The sequence below is a fragment of the Stigmatopora nigra genome, chromosome 18 (assembly GCF_051989575.1).
Source record: "Stigmatopora nigra isolate UIUO_SnigA chromosome 18, RoL_Snig_1.1, whole genome shotgun sequence".
Classification (NCBI taxonomy): Eukaryota; Metazoa; Chordata; class Actinopteri; order Syngnathiformes; family Syngnathidae; genus Stigmatopora; species Stigmatopora nigra.
This window is the reverse complement of record NC_135525.1, coordinates 7,658,298-7,684,844: the sequence shown is the minus strand read 5'-3', so window position 1 is coordinate 7,684,844 and position 26,547 is coordinate 7,658,298. Positions and strand designations below refer to the sequence as shown.

At 40.4% G+C, this 26,547-nt stretch overlaps 1 protein-coding gene and 1 long non-coding RNA gene across 2 annotated transcripts in view; one reads left to right on the top strand and one right to left on the bottom strand.

Moving 5' to 3' along the window:
* The window catches only part of LOC144211695 (zinc finger MIZ domain-containing protein 1-like), a 58,285-nt gene extending 37,774 nt beyond the window's left edge, over window positions 1–20,511 (bottom strand). The window contains exons 1-2 of the mRNA XM_077739111.1: window positions 20,268–20,511; window positions 4,391–4,488 (exon numbers count right to left, since the gene is read on the bottom strand). The gene's annotated coding sequence lies outside the window, so the exon portion shown is untranslated. The remainder of the gene's footprint in view (window positions 1–4,390; window positions 4,489–20,267) is intronic.
* On the top strand, window positions 19,784–21,420 carry LOC144211696 (uncharacterized). Its single transcript, XR_013329635.1, has 2 exons — window positions 19,784–20,148; window positions 20,337–21,420. It is a non-coding gene; the product is annotated as an uncharacterized LOC144211696 (long non-coding RNA).
* The last annotated feature ends 5,127 nt before the right edge of the window (window positions 21,421–26,547 follow it).

Here is a 26,547-nt window from a genome sequence, read left to right as displayed (position 1 = left end):
GCAACTGAAGCCAAGTGTAAGTGAGCACAACTGGCAGCGGTGTTTGAGCATCCTCCGGGGAGGTAGGAGAAAGGCCGAATGGGAAGTAGGCAGCGGGGTGGCCCTGAATCATTCATGCACCTGGGGACTCTTTGCATAAGGGGAGCAAGCTGAGCAGTAATGAAGTAAAGCGCAAATCACCTTTTAATGGTCGTTTGTCCTTTTATGTGTTTGACTTGTGTCTGTTTTTTATTTCATTAAAAAAACGGGAGTTAATGGCCCAATTGCTGTGGCATTACACTAAATAATCACTGACTTGTATTATTGTAGTATTATTTAAAGTCTCTCCCGTAATGCTTGTAAACAGTAAAGTGGCAAAGAGCTGATCCACTAACGCAGACCTGTTTGAAATTAACCTGCTACCAGAAAGAAATGCGATTAAAACATTTGATAACCTCGTAAAAATGAAAGCTGAATATTTACTTACTTCTTATTACATTTGGTGAAAAAAACTAAAATGTGATTCAGCAATGCAAAGCATTACAATTTCACAAATAAGCGTGAATTTTTTTACTGAAAATTGCACAAGATCAGTCATTATTTTACAGTGACAAATCGGAACTTGACAAAAATAGTCAACATTGTAAGACCAAAAAAGAAGGAAAAAAACATTTTTTAGAGAACTAAGCAAGTGATGGCTGCTAACCTAACCTGAATTAAAAAAAATGATGACACCCGCTATTCCCATAAGGTGCAATTATTTCTCCAACAACCCCAAAAACAGATTTATTTAATGTTGTTTCATTACTAACACAGCAACACACAAATCAGCAGGTTTTCATCACATTCATTGACGAGAACGTGGCCACTTAATTGAGAGCAAAGCGACGGCCTTGAACGACAAAGAGCTGGGCATTATTACAGCAGCGTTAACCAGACAGCAGGCTTGTTAATGCGCTCGTAATTCAAAGGAAAAGTGCACAGCGGTAGACTGCTCCTGTAGCCAATAGCGCCTCAATGCCAAGTGTTCTCAAAGCGTATTACCCTCAGACCATTGATTAATTCGCTGGCTCTCCGAGGCGCATTTGGGGCCCCCGTTCACCGCCAGCGGGAAATTGACGCGTTATCCGTGGATAGAATGTCAAAGGGATATCGGAGTAATACAATAATGCATCAAAGACGGACCCAGCCCAACTTGGCTCTCAATTCTCTTTGCCATGTCGTCGTCTTTGTTCCGGAAAAAAAGACAGACTTGCATTTGACGGATCCTCTGTTTATTGAGGAGATTAGACAGAGAATACTTTACGCAACATAATTAATCAAATGTTAGCTTTTCTAACTTTTATCAAGGATTCTGTCTTTTTACTGATATATATTTTTTATTTCCCTTTGAGGTTATGCCTGAATTTTGAACAATTCAAAGGTTTTCTTCAAATAAAATTGAAAGAAGTCAAGTTTTAAAATGGGACATTCACTTTTTCCTGACATAGATAAAATAGGAAAAGATTTGGTTACTTTTTGGGAAAATGTTTGGACTTTTGAAAGAAAAATGAACTTTTAAAATAGAATATTTGCTATTTTCCAACTTTTTCTTGATGAAAAATGCATAGGAAAATATTTTTACCTAATAAATAAGCCTCTCCAATATTTTTTTTTATTTAATGGCTTTTCTATGTTTAGCAACATTACTTTTTTTTATAAATGACCTTTTAAAAAAATAGTCTTCATACAAACTTGGGCTGATATTATTGACCTCAGCACTTATGTTACATATAAAATCCTAAATAAATATCGCAATTGAAGGCACTGAAACGTGATCATTGCTCACCACCCTCCCTCACTACCTAATAAATTGAACGTCTACAAGTCAAGTGAACAATCTCGACCCCGTACACCAAATAGTGTTTTTCATTGCTCGCAAAACAGCGCCGCGATGGCTCCAAGTCTGCTCCCTGACCTCAACCTCCAGCTCCTACATCTGTGGGAGAGCCTTTACAAGATTCCCGGCCCCAGTTAAGGGCGGCCTATCTCGACGGGGAAACGCACACACACACACGCACAAAAAAACCTTTGATGGATGCCTTGTTCATCCACCTCGTTCTCTCGGCAGTGACTAATGGGCTAATAATTTATCCGCCAGCCCGGACGCCGTTGTTATCTTGTGCTTTCTCGTGACGGGAACGCCGCCCTGGAACACGTCAAGCCCTGGTGAAGCCATGATGGCAAATCCCAAAGTAGCAAACGTGTCAGGTTGTTCTCTTTGCGAATTTGACTCTAAGGTGGTAACTGATTGGAAACGTCAAGTCACATTGGGAATTGCCACAAAACAAAGCAGTCTAACACAAAGTCAACCAAGTGAAGTTTTGAAGTTGACTTGACGTTATACAAGACACTGCGGCTGTTGAACTGTTTATTTTCGAGGTGTGTAAATCATTAATTTCACACCGATACAATAGACTGTTTAGACAAATCAGTATTTTCCAAGATTACACCGTTTGAATCAAAGGCCTTCAATCGGTTCATTCACAACAGGTTATTCAATAATAAGGTTATTCAATAATAAATCAAAAAGTGCCATCTGCCACATGATAATTTTAAATATACTGCCGTATCTATAAAAAAATATGTTTTTCCAATTACAACAAAGGCCAACCTGTTAGAATGTTTGAGAAGACACTAACACTCTGTCTTAGTTCCTTCGATCTGGATGAAATGGCTTGTTTAACGAAGGATTTTCACTAGTCTTGCCTTTCTGCTATCATTCTCAGAGTGGAAAACCCTCAACTTAACAATAATAGTAAGGCTTGGGTGTTTTCTAACCTCAAGTACGGTGGCAGGCCCTGCTGCTTTTGTTTGTCTAGCGGAGGTGGACATGTGTGCAGAGGCGGAGAGGCGGACCAAAGGGCTCCAAGGCCAGACCCTCTATCCTTCCTGTTCAGTTACCAGAGGCCTCTTGCACTTATCAGTTCCAGATCACACCAGAGCAGAAAAGAAAGAGAGACCACCGACAGGAAGGGGATTTTTAACTCTCCTCCCTCCACAGGCCCTGCGTTTTCTTTTAACAGAATGTCTGTCCCTTGCATTTCGCAGAAGAAAGCAATTATTCATTAGGCACACACAGCGCTACGACGACAAACAGCCTGAAACACACAGACGTCACAGAGTCTCAGATTCTCGCGTCATTTCGTAGGAATTTAGAGAATCGTTTCTAATTTAAGTACTACATTTGTGCAGTAGGATTAGCTGTAATCCAAGTGAAAAGTAGAGGGGCTGCTACAACTAAATGATGGTCAAATGACTATTTTGAAAGGCGATGAATAATTTAGAGAGATTGTAGACCTAAGAATTGTCTAAATCCTCTTTTTAATAGTAATTCTAAAAGATTAATAATTTTTGAATTAAAAACAAAACAAAAATATTTGTATTTATGTTTAAACTGTCATATTTTTAAAATCATATTGTCTATTGATATTTATTACCTAAGGCATCCTTTGTCAATATGTGCAAAAAAGTAACTTTTTTTGTTATTCTTATAATCTTTAAATAAAAACTGTTACCAATCAAAATTGGACATTTCTAATCATCTGCTATTTACTTTGGTACACAACTATACAGTTACACAGTCCAATTTTTTTGGTCAGTTTTTGGTTCTGAAAGATGTTTTTAGTTAAAAATGTCAAGACCAAAATAACATAAAAGTAAATAACCTGACTTATATAAGTAACATAATAATTGTTTGTAACAACCGTCAAAACTAGTTACAAGTGATAGTAGCACTCGTATTTTCATAGGCCGTTTAAAGAAAAAAAAACATCACACTTTGAATTTGGTGCTCAAATCCCCAAGGTACACAAAGGCAGAGAAAAGGAACAGAACTTGAAACCCGACCGGACAAAAACAGGGAAACTGTCATTAATCACAGCCGGGCACGTTTCATTTTCCGGAGACAGAATTTCACAGCCGTCCGTCGACAAAAGGAACAAACCGCCAATGTGCCTGGGCTACCTCGCACGACATTTTCCACAATAATCGCTATGGTTTATCCCACTCAGGCAGATGTTTGTCAGTGGAAGTGTATTATTTCTCAGCATCCATCAAGATTAACTCTCATCTACGCTGTGGATGCCCCAATTCTTAATCCATAGCGGCTACTGTATTGTATAATACAGTGAACTAACCATTACTAATCACACTGCCTTTCACACGGCTTTCGCATTAAAAAAAAATAATGTTAACTCACTGCCTGCCATTAGTAACTTGAGAGCGATCATTTACAGAAAAAAAATAATCATTCTTTTGCTTTGATAAAAACAGTACAGCTTTTTAGAGGAAAAAGAGTGGGATTAAAAAAAAACTTAAAATACAATCAGCAGACTACCATGGCAGGCTCAGACTAAAGTAAAGAACTCACCTTTATTGACGTTTATCCTCAATTCTTCACCTTGGAAGACCCCCCCACCCATCCACACAGCAGGAGGAGGAACACCCCAGCACCCGAGTCTTCTGATCCTAAGACAAAAATAAACGATTAAACGTTACATTTTTTTTCTCCCTACATTTTGACTTGTTCTCACTTGAAACTCTTAGTACAATTCTTGGTTTTTCTATTATTAAATCCCACTTCAATTTGCATCCTGTTACGCTTATGTGCTGATTGCATATTTTTGCATGTGGATAATAGTCCGAGTCACCTAATTTTGTTGATCTGTCGATATTGCGTCCCCATCTGATAGTCCGGAAATGGGGAAAAAAGCATTTCCAAATGTCTTTTTTTTTCTCCACAATTTGAAGAAAGCTATCCAACATTAATCTCTAATCTTGTTACGGTTATGCACCGATTGCATTTTTTTTCCCTGGACAATTTCCCGCTTTAGTCACAGTCTGTTAAGAATATCACATTGGACGTCAAGCTTATTATTAAAAAAAATATATATATATATATATATGTGTTTTTATATTCTTCCACGCGGATAACCTCGACTCAAGGTTGTGTTTGACAAGACAAGGCTAGACGTTTCACATATAAAACCAGTGAAAAACTAGTAGCATTGCATTTGTTTTACACCGTCTTAGTAAACATTGTGGCAAGTTGTTTTTTAATTCTTGAAAAATAGAGTAGAGAGAGGTCGCTGGGGGGGTCGAACTGCATAGGATGGCTGCCTCAGAAACCTTAATGCTATTCATCTACAGCTTGGATGGTGGAGGAAAAAAAAAAATCAATGTTATCCATGCAGTCAACAGTTTATAGTAACACGGGATGGAAAAAAGCTCAACTGCAACACAATTGATTTGTTTAAGCATAACAACACGGCACTGCGAAGCTGTTGGCACAGAAAGGAATGATTGGCAGTGTGGAACCACAAGAAGTAATTGCGAGACTGACTCCTGGCTAAGTGCATATGTGAAATGCACACACAATTGTTATACAATTAAATGTTTGTGTTTTTTTTTGTACCAAAGGGGAAAAATATAACTAGAGCTTATTAAAAGGCATAAATAAAAGGAAAAATATAATCTCCATATGGTTGCAACTATAGAGGTTTTTAGTGTATTTTGCCTTTGGGAAGTGCATGCAGTTAGTTATGTTTCATCAATTTACTAATTATAAATGTAATTATACTATGGACAATTTGGCAGCACAGTGAGGAGTGGTTAGCTTGTCTGCCTCACAGTTCTAAAATTGAGGGATCAACCCCTGGTGGGTTCTAACCTCTGAAAATGTACATTTTGGTGGTTTTTATTGTGTTGTGGCTACAGTTTTTTTAAATCATTAGTAGAAAAATAAAATAGTAGTTTACTATTGTGTATTAGAAAAGATGTAATGTATTATGTACATTTTAGAGGTATCGATTTAATATTTGTATTTTTTCTTATGTATTTTACTATTATTATTTTAGTTTTTTTCAGCTGCTTTGTTTGTGTCTTTTGTTGTACACTATTTATCCTAATCAATATTATAGACTATTATAGATATTATATAAACTTGGCTGTTGAGAAAAAAAGGTATTCTTCAAAATACATCTAAAGGGCAAAATCTAAAATGGATCATCAAGCAGGATGCGACTATACCCATAATGCAATATGCCTCAAACTGCAATGGCGGGTGGTCCTGGCTGCATATGTGAAAGAAGTCGATACATCCGGCGCAAACTGTGCAATGATGCCACATGACTGCTAACTCATCAGAATTCCTCGGCAAGGTTCAATTTTGAACCTCCTGATGTGTGCAAAAACAAGGAATACAAAAATAAAAACAAAAGCCAGGGGAGTAAATTATGCTCAGACATAAAACACATCTCCCTGCCTCTTTAAAGGCTGGCGCAAAGGTGCATTTATCATTGTTATTATCCTTCAGAGAGGCCCTCCTCTGTTTAATTGGGTCCTCATGGAGTCTAAATCCCTTTTGGTTGACTTTGGCCACAAGCAGTCTGCATCAGGGCTTTTTGCTGGCTGAATGAGAGGCAGTCATCCCGAGCAAAGCGACTGTGAAAACCTCTGCTCTGGACTGGATGTTACTTAACTCTACTCGCAAGTACAGACCACTTTTTTGACCTTGAAAATGTAAAAAAAAATATAAATTTAGTGGGGGGTTTGCATGCTGAAGAAATAATATAATGTGTGGTTGCCCTTAGGGGTCAATTTTAAGCTCATTGCTTTTCCACATGTTTTTATTCAAATCAAAACACAAAATTGTTCAGTAAGTATAAATAAAGATATTAAATCTCTTGCCCACAATAATTTAAAATGTTCTTTCATGAAAATAATTTTGATCCGCTATTCAACTCCCTTTAGTGTGTAACCAAAAAAAATCAGTTTAGAAGACTGCTTCTCCTTGTGTATATGTTCCAACCCCACTTTTCCACAAAACATCTCAAAAGACACTTGAAATTAAAGAAGCAAGGGTAAAAAATATTTGTAAAGGTTAAAACATGAGGGGAGTGAAAACTCCTAAACAAAATATTAACTGTTAAGTCATTTCCTTGCACAATTGCTCTTCCTGTAGCCTGTATATCAAATTACTTACTGTAAAAAATGTAGTGTAGTGTAGTGATTTAATGATTTGCGGGCCATCATTATTTGTTGTAACACAAATTGGAGTGTATTACTACTACTACTAACCCTAATCGTGACATTGTTGATTTGATTTTTTTTCCCAGTTCTGTAACCTTGTTATCCAGTTCAGTAGTGGAATATGATGACCCAGTGTTTCCTAAACACACACACACAGACGTTGCAGGTCTGTGACGACATGAGCGAGGTGCGATTAGATAAGGCCGAGGCACGCGGAGACGTTGTGTAAAGCCATAAATGCAAAGAGGGATCACTGCGGCGCTGATTGCAGGTTGCTTGATTACCACAAAATCCAGATGCCTTCTTAAGCACTGCTACTGTAATTAGACACACCGAAGCAAAATGCACACAAGTGCTAAACTATCACACCAAGGTTGACACCTCGTTTTTGCTCGAGGCTTACAGCAGAAATTGTGAATGATGGATGCAGTTGACTACAGATTAATAGTTTAAAGTCACACTCTCACTTCAGGGGGTATGTCACTGAATTTGATAGATTGGACTTTCTCTAGCCAAAACTCATTTTGTTTGCAAAAAAAAAAAACGCACAAAAGCACAAGTTTTAATCTCATTTCACTCTTGGCTATAAAGCTAGAGTTGCTACTAAGCGACTAGTGTTTTAGTAGTTTTTTTCCCACAAGAAATTCAATCGTTTTATTGGAAAATGGTTATGTTGAGTCGGATCTCTGTACTAAACTGGCGATATAAGCCTCTGTTTTTTTCCTGTCCGTCCAAGAGGTGAGCTGAGTGAATTGAGCACATAGAAGGAAGTGGAGATTTAGGACTAGATAAATAATCTTACCCTGACTTTGTTGCAGAGCCACAACACCATAACGTGAGACAAACATGGGATGCAATCCACTTTGGCTCATTTTGGTATGGATTTAGTTTTCACATTAATGTGGTGAAGGCCACCAAAATGGATTGATTGCAAACCATACAACAAAACTAGTCTAAAACCTTTCCTTCCACTCTAGCTGAGCCACTCCTGACACAAATCACTCCTCCACTCCTACTCTTTTCTTCCCCGCTCTACACAGTCTGAGATCAACACAAAATAAAGAGCGTGCAAAAATAACGTGTATTACAAGTAGAGACTACCAACAATATACCCTGTGTTGGTGAGTTGAATCAAGGAAAGGTGGCCCTCCCGTAACATCTTTTTCCCCATTACTGTTCTTTTTACACACACACACAAAGTGTAGAGAGAAAGAAGGTTGGGGATGAAGGGGGGGGCATGTCCTCTGAGGAATCCAGGGCGGGAAAAGGCAGCACATGACTATTGGGAGGGAAAATGATTAAAGGCTGAGATGAACACAATCTGCTGGTGCCAGAGGAAAGGGGGAAGGAATTTCCAGGGCCAATAAGTGAAGCATCATGGGGAGGGGGACATGAGGTGGTGGTGGGAGGGATACCTTTCGCCGCTACTCAACCCTGACCGTGCTGGCCGAGGCACATTTCTTGCATCCGCTCTTTAAAATAGCCTTCAGCCTGCATTCTAACGGGGCTGGCGATATTGATTTTTACAGCACTCCAGCAGCCTTCTTGTCAGATGCTCGATGGGGTCTAGAAAATGGGGCTCCTGCGGACATTGCGATGACTCTGGCGACGTCAATAATGCCACGTTTACATTATGTTCCCGGCGGCTGCGGCAAACTTGTTTGAAGCTGACGTGTAAAATTAAAGGGGATGGGCATGTAGTCCACCGTAGTAAAGGGGCAGTGAGAAAGAAGGTTGACTTATAAATGGGACAGAACCAATACGATTTACCAAGCATCTCATGGTCCTTTCAAGTTTTTCACACTCTGCGTGTCATGGTACCAGAGTTTGTACCTTAGTCGTTGTCCACGTGTTTTGTCTTATAAAAATTTGCCAGTATTTACCATTATCCTGCAAAAAGCATTGAAAAGTCACATCAGATCTTGATCAGAATACCAAAAAAACCTGAGAGAACACTTTTGGTAGAACATGGGGCAAACCCCTGTACAGTCCATTACCCTGAGAGATAACCTTAATAGAACATGGGTGAAAAAAAACAAATATAAAACCCCCACAGCAAACGTTTTTAGCCAGTGACGCGGCCATGCAAGCATTGCATACCCAACGAAAGGAGACTGAAGACGACAAAAGGCTGAATCTTCTCATAGTTTCGGTACACTAACGACAATCAATTAGCAATTTCTCAGTTGTTCAGCTGCAGCGGAGTGGAAGGTGCCTTAATGAGTCCCATTTCCATTAGGGACTTGACTCAAGAGGCACCACGAGAAGCCTTCTCCCGCCAGCTCCGCTGTCTCAATGCCTAATGACTATGAGAGTGGATTACTCCAGTCAGTTTCTCGCTGCTCTTTGTTTATCCCCAGTGTTAATAATCGTCAACCATTACAATGCATTAACACAGCCCAGACAGAGAAAGAACAGTGCTTCTGTGGTGTGCTGGCGCGCTCTGATCTCCAAGACAAACCAAATAAACTAGTTGAGGACGACATTAAATCCTCATGGTACATTTTAAGCGATTTTGTCAAGACCATGACCAAATCCTAACAAGAAGGCACTCAAAACCTGAAAAACTGCTCCATTTAATCCTGCTTAAGATGTTTACAATCATCGAGTTTTATGTACTAACAAAGCTAAAATGCAATGTTTGATTACAAAAGAGTCCAAGTAGGATGAACTTTACCCAAAACGTCTTTGCACTTCACTGTATTTTGCCAATTCTGGGTTCAGAGAAGGTATAGCAAGAGGTCAACTGTATAACAAAAAAAATCTAGTGCTTTTATTTTAGTGTGTCAAGCCTGCGTGGTTTGGATCAATACGCACGCGCCTTCCCAAGGCGCCATCACTCTCTTCCTCCGCTTTCACTCTTGAGCTCCATTGCCGTATTGTACATATACACAGTAAAAATGAAACGTCTCAGCAGAAAAATACACGCTAGCGGAAACGATCTTCGACCGCTCAGGTCATGAATTGCACTAACTGCTCTTAGTACTAGCTGTCGCCACCAGGCTTAACAGCAACACCATCGAGGTATGAACACGGCTATCAGGGAAACATGATTTTACTATGTTTAACAAACACAAACAAAGAAAGAAATATGTCAAATGCAAGGGTTTGGCAACCCTATATTATACTGTAGCTTGATGTAAGTTCCATATTACAAATGTGGCACTTCAGCTCGCATATTTCTGTGATTTGTCAAAGTTGGAAACTTACTTTTGCATAAATAAATCAGGAAAAGAGGGAATTTGTTGCTTTTCTTTTTAAAAATTTCCCAACATAACCTCCCATAAAAATTTGATGGCAACTTTCCAGATATTTTCTCCACTCCTTTGCAACCCTAGTGGCATGAAGATGACATTTTGAATGAAGGATCTATTTTAGGTGTACTAATGAGAGGAAAAAAAAACTCAAGTGATGAAATCTCGTGTTTCCATCTGACACTAAAACGCTTCAAGTGCCCTTCATTATTAATGTCCGGAGGATCAGGAGCAGAAAGCAGCCGCTCTTATCAATCATTCATTGCCTTTCCATTGAGAAAGGCAACTGTGCCAATTGTGACTTGGAGCAACGAAAACAACACAAAAGAAAACGCAAAACGAGGATCCAGCCAATCTGTATCCGTTCAAGGCTGATTTGTTGTTGACTCCCCCAAAATATTAAAAGCCTCTAAGCCACTAAAACTCTTTTAAAGACAACAATCTACAAAGATGTAATCACTTTAGAATTGAACAGAGATAACATAATTTAAACACTATGCAAACAGCACTGTGACCTTTGTTATTTGAACTCACAAAATGTCAAGATGTCTTAATCAAATGTGATGATACATATATACAAATTTTAGGCCGTGTTAAGAAAGGAAACACTTGTTACCAAATTTGAAAAGGGACCCATTTAGCAGTTTCTATTATCCATGCACAAACGATAACTCCATCCACAGAGAAATAATCAATTTCTTAACACACTTTAAGTCAATTTCTGGTCTAATTTATGCCTTGGTTGCACATCACGGTAACAGACATTCAATCCATTTGAACTGGGAGTCAAATGGATTAGTCGTCTATTGTCATAAATTACAAAATCCAAACAGGATACCTACCATCGTTGTTATCTTTTACATGTTTCGACCTATGGTATTCCTATAGCATGCTTCTCCCGGTACTGCTTTTATCCTAATTGTGTACCCTGTATGTGTGAAGCCCTCCATTTATCCATTTTATCCATTAATACCCTCAGGCTCCCCCCAATTCCTTTGAATGCCAAGCAACAGCAGCATAGCAGACCGTGTCATCTGCGCACCGCAGGGGAGAGCTTTCCGAGCGGCAGCAAATTCCTCATTTTGTCTGAGGAAAAAAAAAAGATTCTACACAAACCACAGGTGCGTACATTTGCCACCATCAATGCTATGTGTGCCACAATTACGCGCAATGTCAACTTTCCACCCTACGTTTCTTTTTAAGAGGTAAAACACCGAGGCCAAGTGTGGTGGTGTGGGGGGATACTTCCTCTCGACCCCAACAGGAAATGTTTTAGCTTGTCGGCATGTGCTGGGAAAGCCACTAATGCAATTCTTCCCAACTCTTTCAAGCAGTTTTCGAGACACCAAAATGAGGGATTATGTGATCCGGTGTTCTGCATTTCCTTCCTCCAAAAATGTCCTACTAATGTCTGGTGCAAATGCACATGTAGGTTGCAGTCATTATTTTTGATATAATGTATTTATACCACAATTGTTTGATATAACTATGTATATTTTCTTAAGGAGTCTTTGTACAATCATGCAGCTAAAATACATTTTCCAACTCTGACCTTAAACTTAGCAACTGCATTCAGGAATTATCTAAATTATTTGGGTTAAGGACATCACAGTTGTAGACAAAAGGTCGAGCAGGTGCCAATTTAAGGGGAAGGAAGTTGGTGGAAGCAGGTTAGACCAGTGGAGCTCAAATTGTGTCCCTTAAGGCACAGATGTCAAACTCAAGGCACCCCATATCTTTGTGTGTGGTCTGTGAAAAAAATACAGTTCATGATTTGACTTCAAGTTTCTTGCAAAATACCAAAATGTGAAACTATTGTCAAGTCTTATAAATCCTGCACCTATCCATTCATTTATTAATTCATACAAGTTTGGAGTTAAAATTCACCATCGACAGAATGGTAAGTCAATGCAGAGTACTTACTATTTATAGAGCATTACACATTTTTCTTGAGACCAAAGCGCTTCATATTTGCACATTCACACACACACACACACATTCATAAACCTATGAATAGAAAGGAATCTCGCTATAACGTGGCTAGTAACAAAATTCGTCTGACACTCCTGTGTCAGTGTGAGGATTGCTGTCAGTCTTCTAAGTTAGAATGGATTAGACATCTATTACAGACAAATTTTGAGCTGGTACCTGCTGGAAAAAATGTTGATGCTTCTTTCAACACTCCGTCAACAAGTGCCATCTACATCAAGGTCTGTGAATATTGAGTGACCAAGTAAATGAGGCATAGCACACTTTGACATGCTGAACATCCACCTTTGGCCTGTGCCTTCGAACAAAGCCAACACGGTGAAACAGACGAGCAGATTTGTTCGTTTGTTCAGGAGTGGAAAAAAAACAACAGTCTCTTCAGAACAAGATACAAATCGTTCGTAGGTGAGCCAAATCACAGGGATCTGAATTCCTCCTGCTACTCTTTTTTTAATAAGCTGGTAAGAAAAAAAACAGGCGCTACATACTGCTTGCAAGATGCTGACATTTACATTCTTAGAAGATGTTGAGGAAAAAACACATGTTTCCCCTTCTACGGTAATCCCTGCTGGTATCAAAATGTTTGCTCTCTAAATATTTACCCACCCAGAGTCACATCTACAGCTCAACACACGCACCTTGAGACATCTTTTTCTGAGTGTTGCGTCCCAAAGGAGATGCAAGGAAAGCGTAGTAGACTGTTTTCTGAGCGACTCGAGTCTTCCGAACACACGGCGCACACAATCCTCCCGACACCTCAAATGATTTGGGAGGTGAAAGGGATATTTACCACCGACATACGAGAGGGGGTTTAAATCTCTTTCTGAGGGAGAGGTGTTGATTCTTTTCATATAGACTTGTTTAATGATGACATGTTGAAGCCACCACATGCAAACGTAAATGCTCCTGCAAAATATGCAATTCAGTTAAACCTACCTAAGTAGATCTCCAAAACACCAAAGTATCACTATTTTCTGTTGATGTACTGTTTTGTTAAAAAGATATGGATTTGTGTGTTTCTTTGTCTGATTTGTTTTGATTGCTTCAGATGAAATGTAACCAAAAGTAATAAATGCTCACAAAACTTGTTATGAAATCCGTAGAAGGCCCTTGACTCCAAGTCAAATTGTAGTTGACTCCATAGTGTCGGCAAATATCTTATCGTAGTCAAAATAGGGCCCGAATTGGTCGCTTTAGAGTACGTCATCCTGTGTGCGTCAGTTCTAACTGGGATGGCTTGAGTAGAGAAGAAAAAAAATGTTCAAACCATTATGTCATCACTTTTGGAGCCACAGCCTTCAGTGTGGCAGCTCTAACTCTGTGGAATCCTTTTCCTACTAAATCCAAAACAATTTGCGTTAAAGCAGCTTTAAGACACTAATTCCTGAAAATGTATAATAAACAATCATCCAGTCTTAGTGATTGTTCACGATGGCCCTTAAAACTATAGCATACTAAGCCATCCTTCTGGCCCTCTTGCACATTTTTAAAATTCTGTCCCAGCCTTCGTGAAGGCTGCCTTGCAGAGACATTCAGACGATTGCTAAGATTGATAACCTTTTTTTAAACGTAGCGAGGTCATTTGAGCGGCTACTTTACTATTTTCAAGAGAGTTAAACTCACTGAAGAATGGCAATCAGCCAAGCTTTGTTAGGTTTAATAATGCCTTGTTAAAAGGTCAGCATCGCAGATCGTTCCACATCATGACTAGTGTTTGGGTGTAACATCTCCTCAACATCGTGTTGAACGCATGTGCCTGGCAGGTTGCACATGAATCCCAGTGGCTGCACTAAAGAGAAACACAATGCAAGCTTTACAACCCTCAATGAGAGGTCCAAAGTGCAGTTGTCCTCAGGGGGGATGGGGGAGCTTGGTGTTAGTGTGTGTGCATAGGAAAGTGAATCAACCATCTTTAGCCAGCGAACGACTTTAAACTGCATCAAAAAGCTTACTACTGGCCATTAAGCCAGCTGATTAGTTTCGAACAAATCAACTACTATTGCATTTAGTTCCTAATTTCTCAAATTTTCATATTAATCTTCCCAAAGTACCAAAAATGTACTATCCTAGAGACTACGTGGTGATGCGAGTCTATGCAAAGACCACTTAAATGGGTTGCAATATTTCTTGAGCAGTTCTGAGAAGGATTCTGCTGTAAAAATCATTCACAGATATGTATTTAAACTAAGGATAACTGGATCACCAATTTCTTGATGATAAGATTCAATAAAAATTCTTTGGGCACTTCTTACATCATACATATACAATAACAAATCTAAGTGTAATGATCCAATATTTGATGACATCACGAAGTTTGCTACAATTCAATTAGATTACCAATTAGATAACCATTTATCGTTACACCCCATGTTACACCAGCTGTTGATTTAGTCTGAGATAGTCGCCTGGCGATTGTGTTGATGAAGCCCTTTCAGTCACTCTGAAACGAGTGCGATGTCATAAGAATCAACAACAATTCCTAAACAAGGAGACATCTGGTTAAAGAAGCTGTAATATTGCAGGGCAAAAAATGATTCCGGATATGAATCCACATATTTGAGTGCGGTTCTGAAGCGTGACAAAGACTTTGCTTCTCGCTTCCCAAACACATCCGCTTGGATTTTATGACTCTGGTTAAAATGCAAGCATTAAATATTCATGCTGCATGAGGGCTTTCACCCGTGAAGCAGTCTCCCACGCCGCCTCATCTTCTTTCTCTTCACAGAAAGTGAGAAACTTTTTAGTCGGGGGGTGAGGAGGAGGCTGGTGCTTAATATGGCGACAGATCAGGGAAAGAACTGAGGTCTGTCTGGGTGCCCTGCCCCCATCTCTAAAGAGTCATAAACCACCACAAGTGGTAACTCACAAGGGTCATTCTCCAATAGAAGACCCCCCCACCACAACCACCACCACCACCACCACCCTTTTTATGCCTAACACCCCCCTCCGGCCAACTCAGATTAGGTTTCACATTCCAACCTCACAAATAACACACACAGGAATGAGACACCTCCACTTTTGTTTGGCACATTTCTGACTTGGGCAACATATTTCATCATCGACTGCATTCGCACCATCAGTCAATCAAAACTCAGGATACAACTCTGCCTTCTCTTCTCTTTGCCCATCGTTGGCAGACACTGTGGCGTGGATGACTAACAAAATTCTGATGTTGAAAAGAAGCAGTTCAAAAATAGAGATCTGGCACACAACTATGAGCTAAATGGCAAAAACGTGGGTGTTAACGTTTGTTGATCTGCGCGACAGAGCGTTAAAGAGTCACTTTTCCCACTTTGAAACTGATAGTGTTTGTTTTAACTAATTTGCTGGCTAAAGAAGTGTCTGTAATGATAGTCGAGACAGTGTCACCTAGTTTAAGAGGCTGCTGATTCAACAAGTTTGCGGACTAAAGAAGTACTTAATAATGGTCGTTGAGTCCACCTAAGCTAAACCTTCCATCTAAAGAAGTTGTTTCTATTAAGCCTCTACAATTGCTTTGGTTCTTGACATTTTTTTACAAGTCTTCTCTTCATCTGACCATTTTTTCTACTTACCGGCAAAAGCAAATTTAGTGGCCGACTTGGCCTTACTGACTCAAATGCTGCATTGAGTCTATCTCAGATCTCAATACAGCAGTAAATCGTTAAATTTAGACATGAGAACAAGTACACCTTCAGTAGGTAATTAAATAAACCAGTCCATACCACATCCGCATCTAATCTCCCTTAACCTGATTGCCAACTTCAATCAGATGAAACTAAACCATGAACGAAACTGTAGTAAATACTCGCTCGAACTGTGAACTAACGGGAGTTGGGTGAAGCAACATTGTTTACAACTATTAATCACAAGAGTGTGTGTTTTGTGTTCCCCTCCAACACGGCTGCAGCTGTACGAGCAGGCAGCTCCATTGTCGGAACTAACAAGAGGGCGCAGAGGTCACTTGCATTTTCACAAGAGCTTTGCCGGAGGGGCGAGCGGCACACTAGTCTGTTTGGTATAGATCTGTTATAAAGCTCCCTCTCTATGGAGTCACATCATCGCCGCTCTATTATAGCGGGGGGATAGATTAGATTAAGTGAGATTATGCGGCAAAAGGGGCTCCCTTAAAAAGAGCAAAAATAACACACTCAGGGTTTAGCGCGTGAGTCAACATCGGGATTAGGGCGAAGAGCACCGCGAATCCAATGCTAATATGCACAAGTGTCCTCTTTGAAGTCAAAAGCAACAAATGTGGCGACGTTGTATGCGAGCACAGTTCGCCGCGTGCAGGGCAAGACGACATTCGAAAGTTGATTGAGAGTCAAATTGATGTTTACCGCACTAGATTGCTGTCAAGCAATATGGCAAATTTGACTTTGGTGTGTATTAAGTTGGCACATATTTTGAAGTATTTACTGTTGGCAGGATGATATAACCATGTTGCAGGTCTAACCGGTACCACTGTAGTTATCTGGAAAGTTTTAGAAACTGAAATCCAATTAACAGTCAATGTCAGTAAGGAGATGTGAAATGTTTATTTAGCCGCTTTTTTTTCATATTTTCAGGTTCTCTTCTTTCAAAGCTATATTTAATCAAATAAAATGGATTTTTATTTTGCAGGGAATGCATTGATTGGATGACTATAATTTCCAATGGGAAATATCACTTCTTTACTCGCTTCTGTTTTTGTAGGTTTTGGTTAAAGCCACACTTTATAAAACAGTATAAACAGAAAAGCTATTTCACAATAGTAAAAAAAAAATCCTCATGTTTGGGTGAAATGGACTTGAGGCTTTAAAGGAGGTTGGGATGTGGTTAGGTGGTTGGTGGCTTGACTGGTGTCACTGGGTAGTAGACACCAACAAACACACAAATACAAAAAAATATGAACGTTCAAAACCAGGCATCTTTTCCTCCAACAAAATGCAATAGTAAACAATAGCAGGATCTGTGCGTACAGTTCCAGTCAAAAAATAACCGCTATCGTCGACATAACCCAAAACATACACCGAGTAGTTGCGCACTATAACGTGATTAAATGATTGTGTGGTTTGGCGACATTCCCGGCACCTCAGCCGCCGCAGATTCTCCTTCCCTGAGCCATGTTTTCAAAATAGAAGCCTCATATTAACAGTCAACAGTCAAGATGACAGCATCCCTCCGTTGTAAAAACTCCTCAGTAGAGGGAGGGGAAGGGAGGCTGGCGGGGGGGTTGGGGGTTACAAATCACCGCAAAGACGCACATATGCCCGACATGTACTCACACATGCAAGATGTATCCCCCGCCATCGGGAGATAAATCACCGGCAAAGAAGATGCACTTTCCCCTTCGACTGTATGGATTTATTCAGACGCTGACATTTTACCCGTGAAATCTTGAAGAGTCTTGACGATAAAGCAGGGAAAATTACACACACTCACATCAAGTTGACAGGGAACGTTTGCAACCACCCGTTTAATGTATCATGCCAAGCTGTAGTATTTTAGGGTCTGTAAAAAAAGGCAAAAGATGAATATATCCCATGAGGTATCATTGCATCTGAAATTGTCAAAATTGTGTCACCAACTTCGATCCCGTTGCCTTTTGACCATTAAAAAATAACATTGGAATTGATAGTTGCCAGTTTTACCAACTAGATTCTAATATTTTACTTGTATTTTTAAATATTATAAATATATTACACAGGTGAAGTGCTGAAAAAAAGGTTTTGCACCATAATAGCTTCTCAAAATCACTCACTTTTAACGCAATGTCTGTTTTTTTCTTTCAAATAACCACTAATGACTTACCGTTTTGTCACACGCAAACAAAAATGTTAACAAATAGGTTATGCGGTGCAAAAGAGTCACACTTTGCTACTTGATTAAGAAATGCAATTGGTGTAAATCCATCAGCTGTGTTGAAAAACTTGAATTTAATGTTCTAAAATGTGTCTGAAATGTAGCTACTTGGAACCTGAGTAACTATTCGTTTCAACCCCCGAATCACTAATCATTGACTGTCAGCAAAGAAACACTCTTGTAAGCCTCTGCTTCAACCAGCTATTAATCATTGATATATGACTTTACACATAAATCATAACGATTAATTTGTTGCGTGTGGTCAGCGGAAGAACGTAGGGTTGTTTTTACAAACTGTAGGTGATCATGCTTTTCCTGATCTACAAATTGAAGGGCAATCCGAATATCTCAAAGCAACCCATTGGATTTCCCAACACAACTTGGCAACTAAAAAACAAAACTCTTCAGACCTTTTTTTTGCAGAAAAATATTATCAAATGCAGAATTTTATCAGTCTAGCCAGACCTAAGAACTTCCATTAAGTTTTTTTTTTTGGAAGTAGCTCCAGACAGCGTCCTCCTGCCGACCGCGTGATTCATCCCAGGAGACGAGAACCTTCACAAACCTCCCACAAGCTCAGACCGCAGACCAGAGAACTATTTTTTTTAAGAAAGCGCTGAAGTGAAGATCTGAGCAGAATTCCCAGGATGAAATCAATGAAAATGACGACACAGGAGCCAAAACACATTTAGAGAAATTCTGGCTCCAAAAACATTCGTGTCCTTTTGCCAACCCAAATTGTACTGCCACTTATACACCTATTCCCTACCATTGACGGCGTTAGACGTCCAAGCCATTTGCCTTGGGAGGGCTGTCACCACTCATCAGTATCTAGTTGTTTACCCCTGTCATGGGAATGAGGTAAAGAACAGAACGGTTTGATGCTTTCTTTCTTGATGTCATGTGAGTCTGAAAATTTAGGTCAAATCCCTCTGAATATGTGCAACTGCCAGTGCTCCACGCAAACACTTCCCAGTGGCAGGGCAGGAAGTAAAGCAGTTAATAAATAGTCCTGGGCCAGACGCACGTGCTGCGTTGCAGATCCGCGCCTCAATGTGCCTTTTGTGCGACGGCTGGCTGGCTGGCTGGCTGACTGACTGGCTGGCTGGTGTTTCCACACGCTCGCCTTGAATGGAAGAAGGTCAGGCCCGGTGGGCTCGGCCCCCGTCGGTTATTCAGGAGCCCTGCGAAAACCTGCTAGTGGGGCCCCATAAACGCTCATTTATTATGATAATGAAGCCACTGGAAGTTTGAGTGTTGCCAGTGAAGGGGGCCAGGTGCCTGAATCAGAAGCCATTCTGTGGCGGGGTTGCAAAGCGTTTTGGGGTGACCTGACTCAAAAGTAAACAAGCGTATTGATGGACAAGCAACACCAGCCCTGGATGCTGCACCATCACACCACAACAAACACGAGACAAACGTCTGCAAATGTGTGTCATTGTCTGGGAGTCACACCTCCCGACAAGGATTTTGTGCAGAAAAGATGTGTGGGGAAATGCCACCTTTCCCAATGAGGCATTATCCTTCATTAACAACAAGCAACTTATTATGAAGCAGAGACAACTATGATATGCATGGCATCATTTGTCTCCTAACTCTGCACTGTATGCATGCATGAGCTGCCAAATTGGGAAAGAAGCATTCCGTTTTAGTGTAAAATCGTGCACTGCAGTGACCACTACTGAGTCTTTTCCAGTCATCATGCAGCGTGCAGGAATCAGCTCAATAGCACACAATAAGACAAAAGCTTTGTGCTTTTTAAGGTCCAATCGCAGCATTAAATTAATAATAGAGAACAAGTTGTTTTGAACACCTCGGCGTGTGGATGAAATCACGCCGGATATGCGCGCAGGTTATTCCCTGTCGAGCCTCCAAGCCGGAGCTCCGAGCTCCGGGCTCGGAGATCCGACCGCGGCGAACCCGACTAAACGCCCCCCCTCCCCGGGCAGCATGCCGCACGGATCCCGGTGGAGCCAGGAGGCATCCGAGCGGAGGTTTTTCCATCTCGATGCCGGTTACTCTCCCATTGTTGGTAAGGAAACAATCTGAACCCAAATGGGAGGACAAAACAAGACAAAAACCTCCCCGATCGTGCGATCCTGGCGGCCGCCTCGGCAGCGGTGATCGGCGGCTGAGTTGGCAGCTACTCACCGGCGGGGGAATCGGAGAAAGTCCTCGCTAATTGTCGCCTCTTGTTTTTAAATACGGTCCCGCGAACAGATCAGCGTCAGCGGCGAGTAAAGTGGATAGACTCCGGCGGAGCTCAGTAAGTTGAAGTGTCAAATTACATCGGCTATTCTATTACTACCGCTGGGACTCGAGCTCCGCGGCTGAGCGAAAAACCCGGTCCGGAGATGGTGCTCTATGCGCGGGGACGGCAGAGGGGTGGAGCCGGACTGACTGCTGGAGGGTGATCTTTGGTTCTCGTGTTGAATGCAATGCATTGCACCTGGGAGGTAATGATTCATTTTTTTCGGGGCACTGGGCACACCTGTGCATTGAAAAACGAAGATCTTCCCTGTTTCATTGAGAAAATCCAGCATATGCTGGATCTGCACCTGGAAAACCTGCACCAAAACAAAACAAATCCTGCAAGGCCATCTGGATTTGTTGTTTATTTTGATACTGCACCTGGAAGAAAAAAGACATGACCAAAATACAACAAATCCAGCAAGGTCAACTCAACTAGACTTGTGTCTTGGTACTGGTTTTGCTGGTACAGGAACCGGCATGTGATGGATTTTAGCACAGTTTTTCTTGCAAAACAGAATGTGTATTTTCTGAAAACAGATACATATACATTGCTCTTTGCAGAGGATAAAGAATGCATGCCCCTGAGTATTGTTAAATCTCATGGCTCAAAGTGTCTGTGCTGGATCGGAACAAAATCCTGTAGCCACAGCGGCCCCGGAGCACCGGTCTGCCCACCCCTGGACTTAAAGGGTTGTGCCACTACAACACTGCCACTGCTTTTTGTCATCTATGGCACTTTTTAAAAAAAAAATATTGCATTAAGTTTAAATTTGCATTAAAGCCTACTGTGCATCTTGATGTTGTAATTTCTGTAGTCATGTAGCTACATTTTTTGTCTTTCTATAGATGGCGAAAAACTTCAAGTATCAATTCACGGCTGCTGATGAACATCCTCAAAGCACCATTTGAATAATTTCCTGAGTTTCTTCTCAACAGAATCACATTGTATATGAAGGTGACAAAATACTGTGGGATGCTCGCCGTCATGAATGGCAGCCAATAAATTAATCTGATGGGCACAATTTATTTTCAATAAATCCCTTGTCATGTATGACTGGGTTAACCAGTGGCTTACTGCAACACAGGCAGTCACCGCCCATACCCACCACCCTCCACTAAGCTCCCCCCTCAGGGTTCTCCATCCTCCATGTTTTGCGGGTGGCCGCTCTCTGATGGAAAGCTCTGAATAACAAAGACATGTTTGAGAGCAGCACACTGCACAGGCATCAGCAGCAGAGGCAGCCATGACTGTGCCAAGCAGCATCATCTACACACACACACACACACACACCCTCACACAGAGGTGGCAGTGAGTGCAACTACAGATGCTCATGTAAAAATGTGAAAGTTTCAAAGTCTGATGCTTCCATTGGAAATAAACTAAAATATAACCAATGAAATGTTACCCCGTAACAGAGAACTTAAATTGCTGACATCAATCAATCAATTAATCAACGTTGACTTGACTTTCATCACACAGTACTTTGATTCAGCCATTCAATCTTTGATACAGAACTGCATTTTAATGTCATACTCTATTACTATATTGATGGATCCAACTATTGTTAAACTGTTCTTAAGAATGCTTTTTAAATGCTTTTAACATCTGAGATTACTAAATACGGATCTCCAATAGATATCTCAATTCATTTACCTCTTTGAAATCAATTGAAATGCTATAAATCAGTTCCAACCAATAAAAACAAATCCTAACATTGTTTTAATTAGGCAAATGGCAATTTCTAATGCTGTACTTTGTACAGCTGTTAGGTAAAAAAAATGCAAAATAAAATATAAGTATAAAAAACAATTCCATATTTTTGCCACAATTCACTGGTTAAACCACATAGTTTGGATAATACAAACATATTCTATTTAAATTCATAACTGTCCAATATAGCAGCCAATATCATAATCATTCACTCATTCATACTCCCAAATATCTAGATCAGGATTTTAATACATAACAGATTATGTATTTATTCCTGACGTCACACTTTGAATGGGTTTCAACTTCCACCACACTAAAGTAGCACAAATCTAAATCATTCAACACCTTTTATATTCTTTCTTACCACCACTACACGCACATATAGCGCCACCTAGTACCCCTCCCCACCCACCCACTCACATTGACCCACAGTGGCCTCTTTAGAACCAATCAAAAGTTACAAACCAGCCTGTGTTGCTGTCATTGACTTTAAATTAGGGATAGGAGTAGAATAAAGGGAGGTGGTGGTGGGTGACTAGACTTGTGTCGTTGCCCCCCGCCCCGCCCTCCTTCCTGGTCCCGTGTGTCTACCCCAGCTGTCTAAAGTTAGGGGGAGGGAAAGACTTGGGACAATAGATGCCATTTGTCCTGCTAAAAGGTGACAGGAAGCATTGATTTCAGCCTGCGCGTGTGCTTGTTGTAAACTATCCTCCAATGGAGCCACTCTCCGCGCTTTGCTTTTCAAGGACTACCAACGCCATGCTGCAGTGAGAAATTATGATCTAAATTTGAATTATTTAGATCATTCGGAGTGCATCAATACAGTGGCATTTTATCTCAAGAGGTCAAGAGAGTGAAAACCGGCAATATGTGCTTGAAGGGAACATTTGCAGTCAACAAGAGAAACCCTGTTTGCTGTTGTCAAAACTGTCCTGTGTTGTCACCTTTGTCATAAATTGTGCCGCACCTCCACGGAATGTCATAAATCAGAACGACTCATTGTTGCGTTATGTCTTAGCTCACAAGCCGATTATGTGAGAGCGTGTCATGGGAAGAAGCACTCAGCTGAGGTTATTTAAAGCTAGATCATTATGGGAAATGGTCTGGAAATAGAGGTTGTATTTTATTGCTGTCAAATTTCAAAACAGGTCAAATTCAAAAATACAAAAAAACACAATGTAAGGATTACGATGTGACATTTTCTCATTTAAAGGAGAGAGAGAAATCCATCCTCTAAGATCATCTTTACTAAAATGTCACGGAAAAGCTGAGGAGCACGTGATTCTTATTTTCTTTCTTTCAAAGCCGCCAGGCTCATTAAATGTAATAACACTACACTGGTAATAAAAAGTTCACATTTCCAACAAGAGTAAATCACCAAGCTGACAAACACACTTACGCTTTGACCGTAATTGACTTTCGTTCCACTCTGCGCAGTAATGGGGATAGAAATAGCTTGTTAACCTCCTGTCAGGTAATGCGCAAAAGAAAGAAAAACTCATTTATTCACGCCATGGCGATCTTCCTGAAAATCAACGGCGGGCGGAATGCCGACTGTGAAAGGCGTCTGGAATGTAAATATTCGACATTTTAAAGCTTGGTAAAACATCTGAAAAATTCCTGTCCATTTTAGGACCGACAAAAACAATATCTAAGGCCGCTTTTCCTGAAACGTGTAATGTGAACCGGAATTGACATGGAATAAATCTTTTTAGATAGGACAGGCTGCTTGGATCATTCCTGACTGGCTGCTTTCAGACATGAAAAGCCAACCGACGTGCTCGTTAGGTTTGGGTTTTGCCATCAATTTCACAAAAAAAACATGATCATTCGTTGCTACCTCTCTCAGTTCAAAGAGTAATATTCTGGTCATATTCATGAATGTGGACGCCTTCTTCCATCTTGCCATCGTTACTTAGACTCAAAAACCAAAGCACGACTTTAGGGGAAGTGCAACTTTACATTTAGACCTCAATAGAGGAAGTTTGAAGGTGGGAAGTTGCATGCATGAATAGTTCTACTTTTGCGCAAGAACCTGACAAAAAGATTTGGATTATTACTAATATTATCACAGTCATATGAATATTAATCATTGACTTTAGAATTGTGTGAAATATAATGTATCACATACCTGTTGAACTCACCTATTGCTGCCCTTATTAATGATTGCAATTCCCCTTATTAAGTGATGTAAAAAAAACGTACAAATGCAATGCAGTTTTACAAAAAAAGTATTGGAAAAAATCCTGTGCAAAAGTTACAGCGTACACAATTTGAAAAGATCAAAAAATGTATAAAATATGGCAAAAGAATGTATCATTGGGTACAATAATAAATGAATGAATGGGCAATTTCAAAGACAACACAGAAAAGCCAAAAAAGGACAAATCGTCCACAAGGTTGTTTTTAGTGCCTGCCTATTTATTAAAATCCCAAGTCTCATCAATATGAACCAGGCATCAATTGGCCTATCTTCTCACCTAGAATGTTTATGTTCCCCTCAGCTCCTTGAGCATGTTGCCATAGCGATTGCCTTTTCCGCAGAGTCGACTTTTCAAGGAGAGGCCCGGCCTATTGATCTGTTTCTGACAAAGGACGGAGCGGGCGAAAAAGTCCGATGGATTTCATATATCTATTATCTGACGCCACTCGTCCCCTTTAGCGGCGTAACGATTTTCTGTCAGCGGCCGAGGAGTTAGCGAGGGCCGAGGAGCTTGAAAAGGTTGCGGCGGCCCTATTGTCTTAGTGCAAACCACTTTTACCGTCGCACCATCTAGTATAGATCGACTTGCGACTTTTAATTCCTTTAAGCCAATTTTCCACAATTCCACTGAAACAAAAAGCCTAACACATACTTGCAATTGAAAAAGCCTGACTGATGAACATGACAAATCAACTCAGAATAAATGGAAAGAATGTCCTAATCACCACAAAGCGTTTCCTATAGATTGCGCTTATTCAAAACAAAGCATGCCCGGGTTGAGTGTGGTTAATTAAAGCTACAGTGGCGTTAATGGTAGAAAGTCTTACGCGGGACATGTGACACCACCTCAAGGGCAACCTCTGGGTATCGTGTCCTTACACGGGCACATTGAAGTGACACATTACATAGCATGGCTACTTTATTTTAGCCCCCCAACCTCTTCAATGTTTTTCACTTCTATGATTCGCTCCTATATATACTGTATGCATAGTATTGTTTGACATGTTGTCGCCCCTGACCCCCTTTTGAACCCGACACATGCCTTTAATGCGGGAGATAAATGGCGGGGAGAATGGCCTGACATTCGGGGACCTCTTGGCAGCAAATGTGTATAAATAGACATGGGGGTGCATAAGTTGGGATGAAGTTATTGGGGAAAAAAAATATGCATAATGATCATAAAAAAGGGAAACGTTGAGGGTCTATTACTGAGGATTTGCATGGTTGACAATTGAAATAAAATATAAAGATATTAATATTTTTGATGCTGGTAATGCATTTAATTCCTTTTAATACAAACTGAGAGGTCAATATTCCAGGGAAATTTATTGGAATGCTCAACACCGTTAGCGGGGTGCTGGATCTACACCCAGGATTGGTCGCCAGTCAGTCATTGGGCATCCATATAAACAGACAACCCACCCCAACTGCTACCAAGTAGGAAACCTTCTGGTAAATTGTGTACTGACAACATTTGTGTCGTTTGCAATTCCAACTGCAATTAAAATACTTCAATTTTTTTAATGTCTACATTTTGTGTAATTACTGATTATTAACTTGGCTGCCATTGACGGTGATGGACATCCAATCATGCAGTTCTTTTCATCCGTCTGCTGTGAATTTAAATGAGTTCATTACGAGTAGACGTCCATTATATTTGATGTCGCCCTCCCACTTCAATGAGTTAATTACTGTTTTACTCCCAGCTCTTCTATCAGTGTTCCTATGTGCTTCAACAAGTGAAATTTGCAACTTTTGACGACCACCTAAACTGTACAAGTCATTAATTGTTCAACAACACAATTTAAAATTTGAAGAAATTGAACACCTACAGTTTTTAGGTCGTATGCCTTTTAAAAAGACACTTTTTAAATGGAAACCCCACAGGAACCCTGTAAAATGTACTGTTTTGTATATATACTCTATGTAAGGTTTGGGACAAAGCCCCAATGGGAAACTTAATAGACAGTTACTCAATGTACTAAATGTTTCTCCACTCAAATGCACCCTTCTGGCTCGCAGCTCTGACTCCAAAAGCAAGCACCGGCTCCTGATTATGATTAATTAAGTGAGATGTCACTTAAAGCACAAGAAGCAGGGCAACGTTGCGGCTACAGTAAGGAAAAAAAGATTGTCTTGATTATAGGGAAAATGAACAACTCTCTCCACTTTGAGAGACGTTGAATATTTCATGACCGCAGGGGCCGAACGCGGGTCACGCGCTGTCGAGGATACTCAAAAGCTTTGAACGTTGGGGTCTCGAA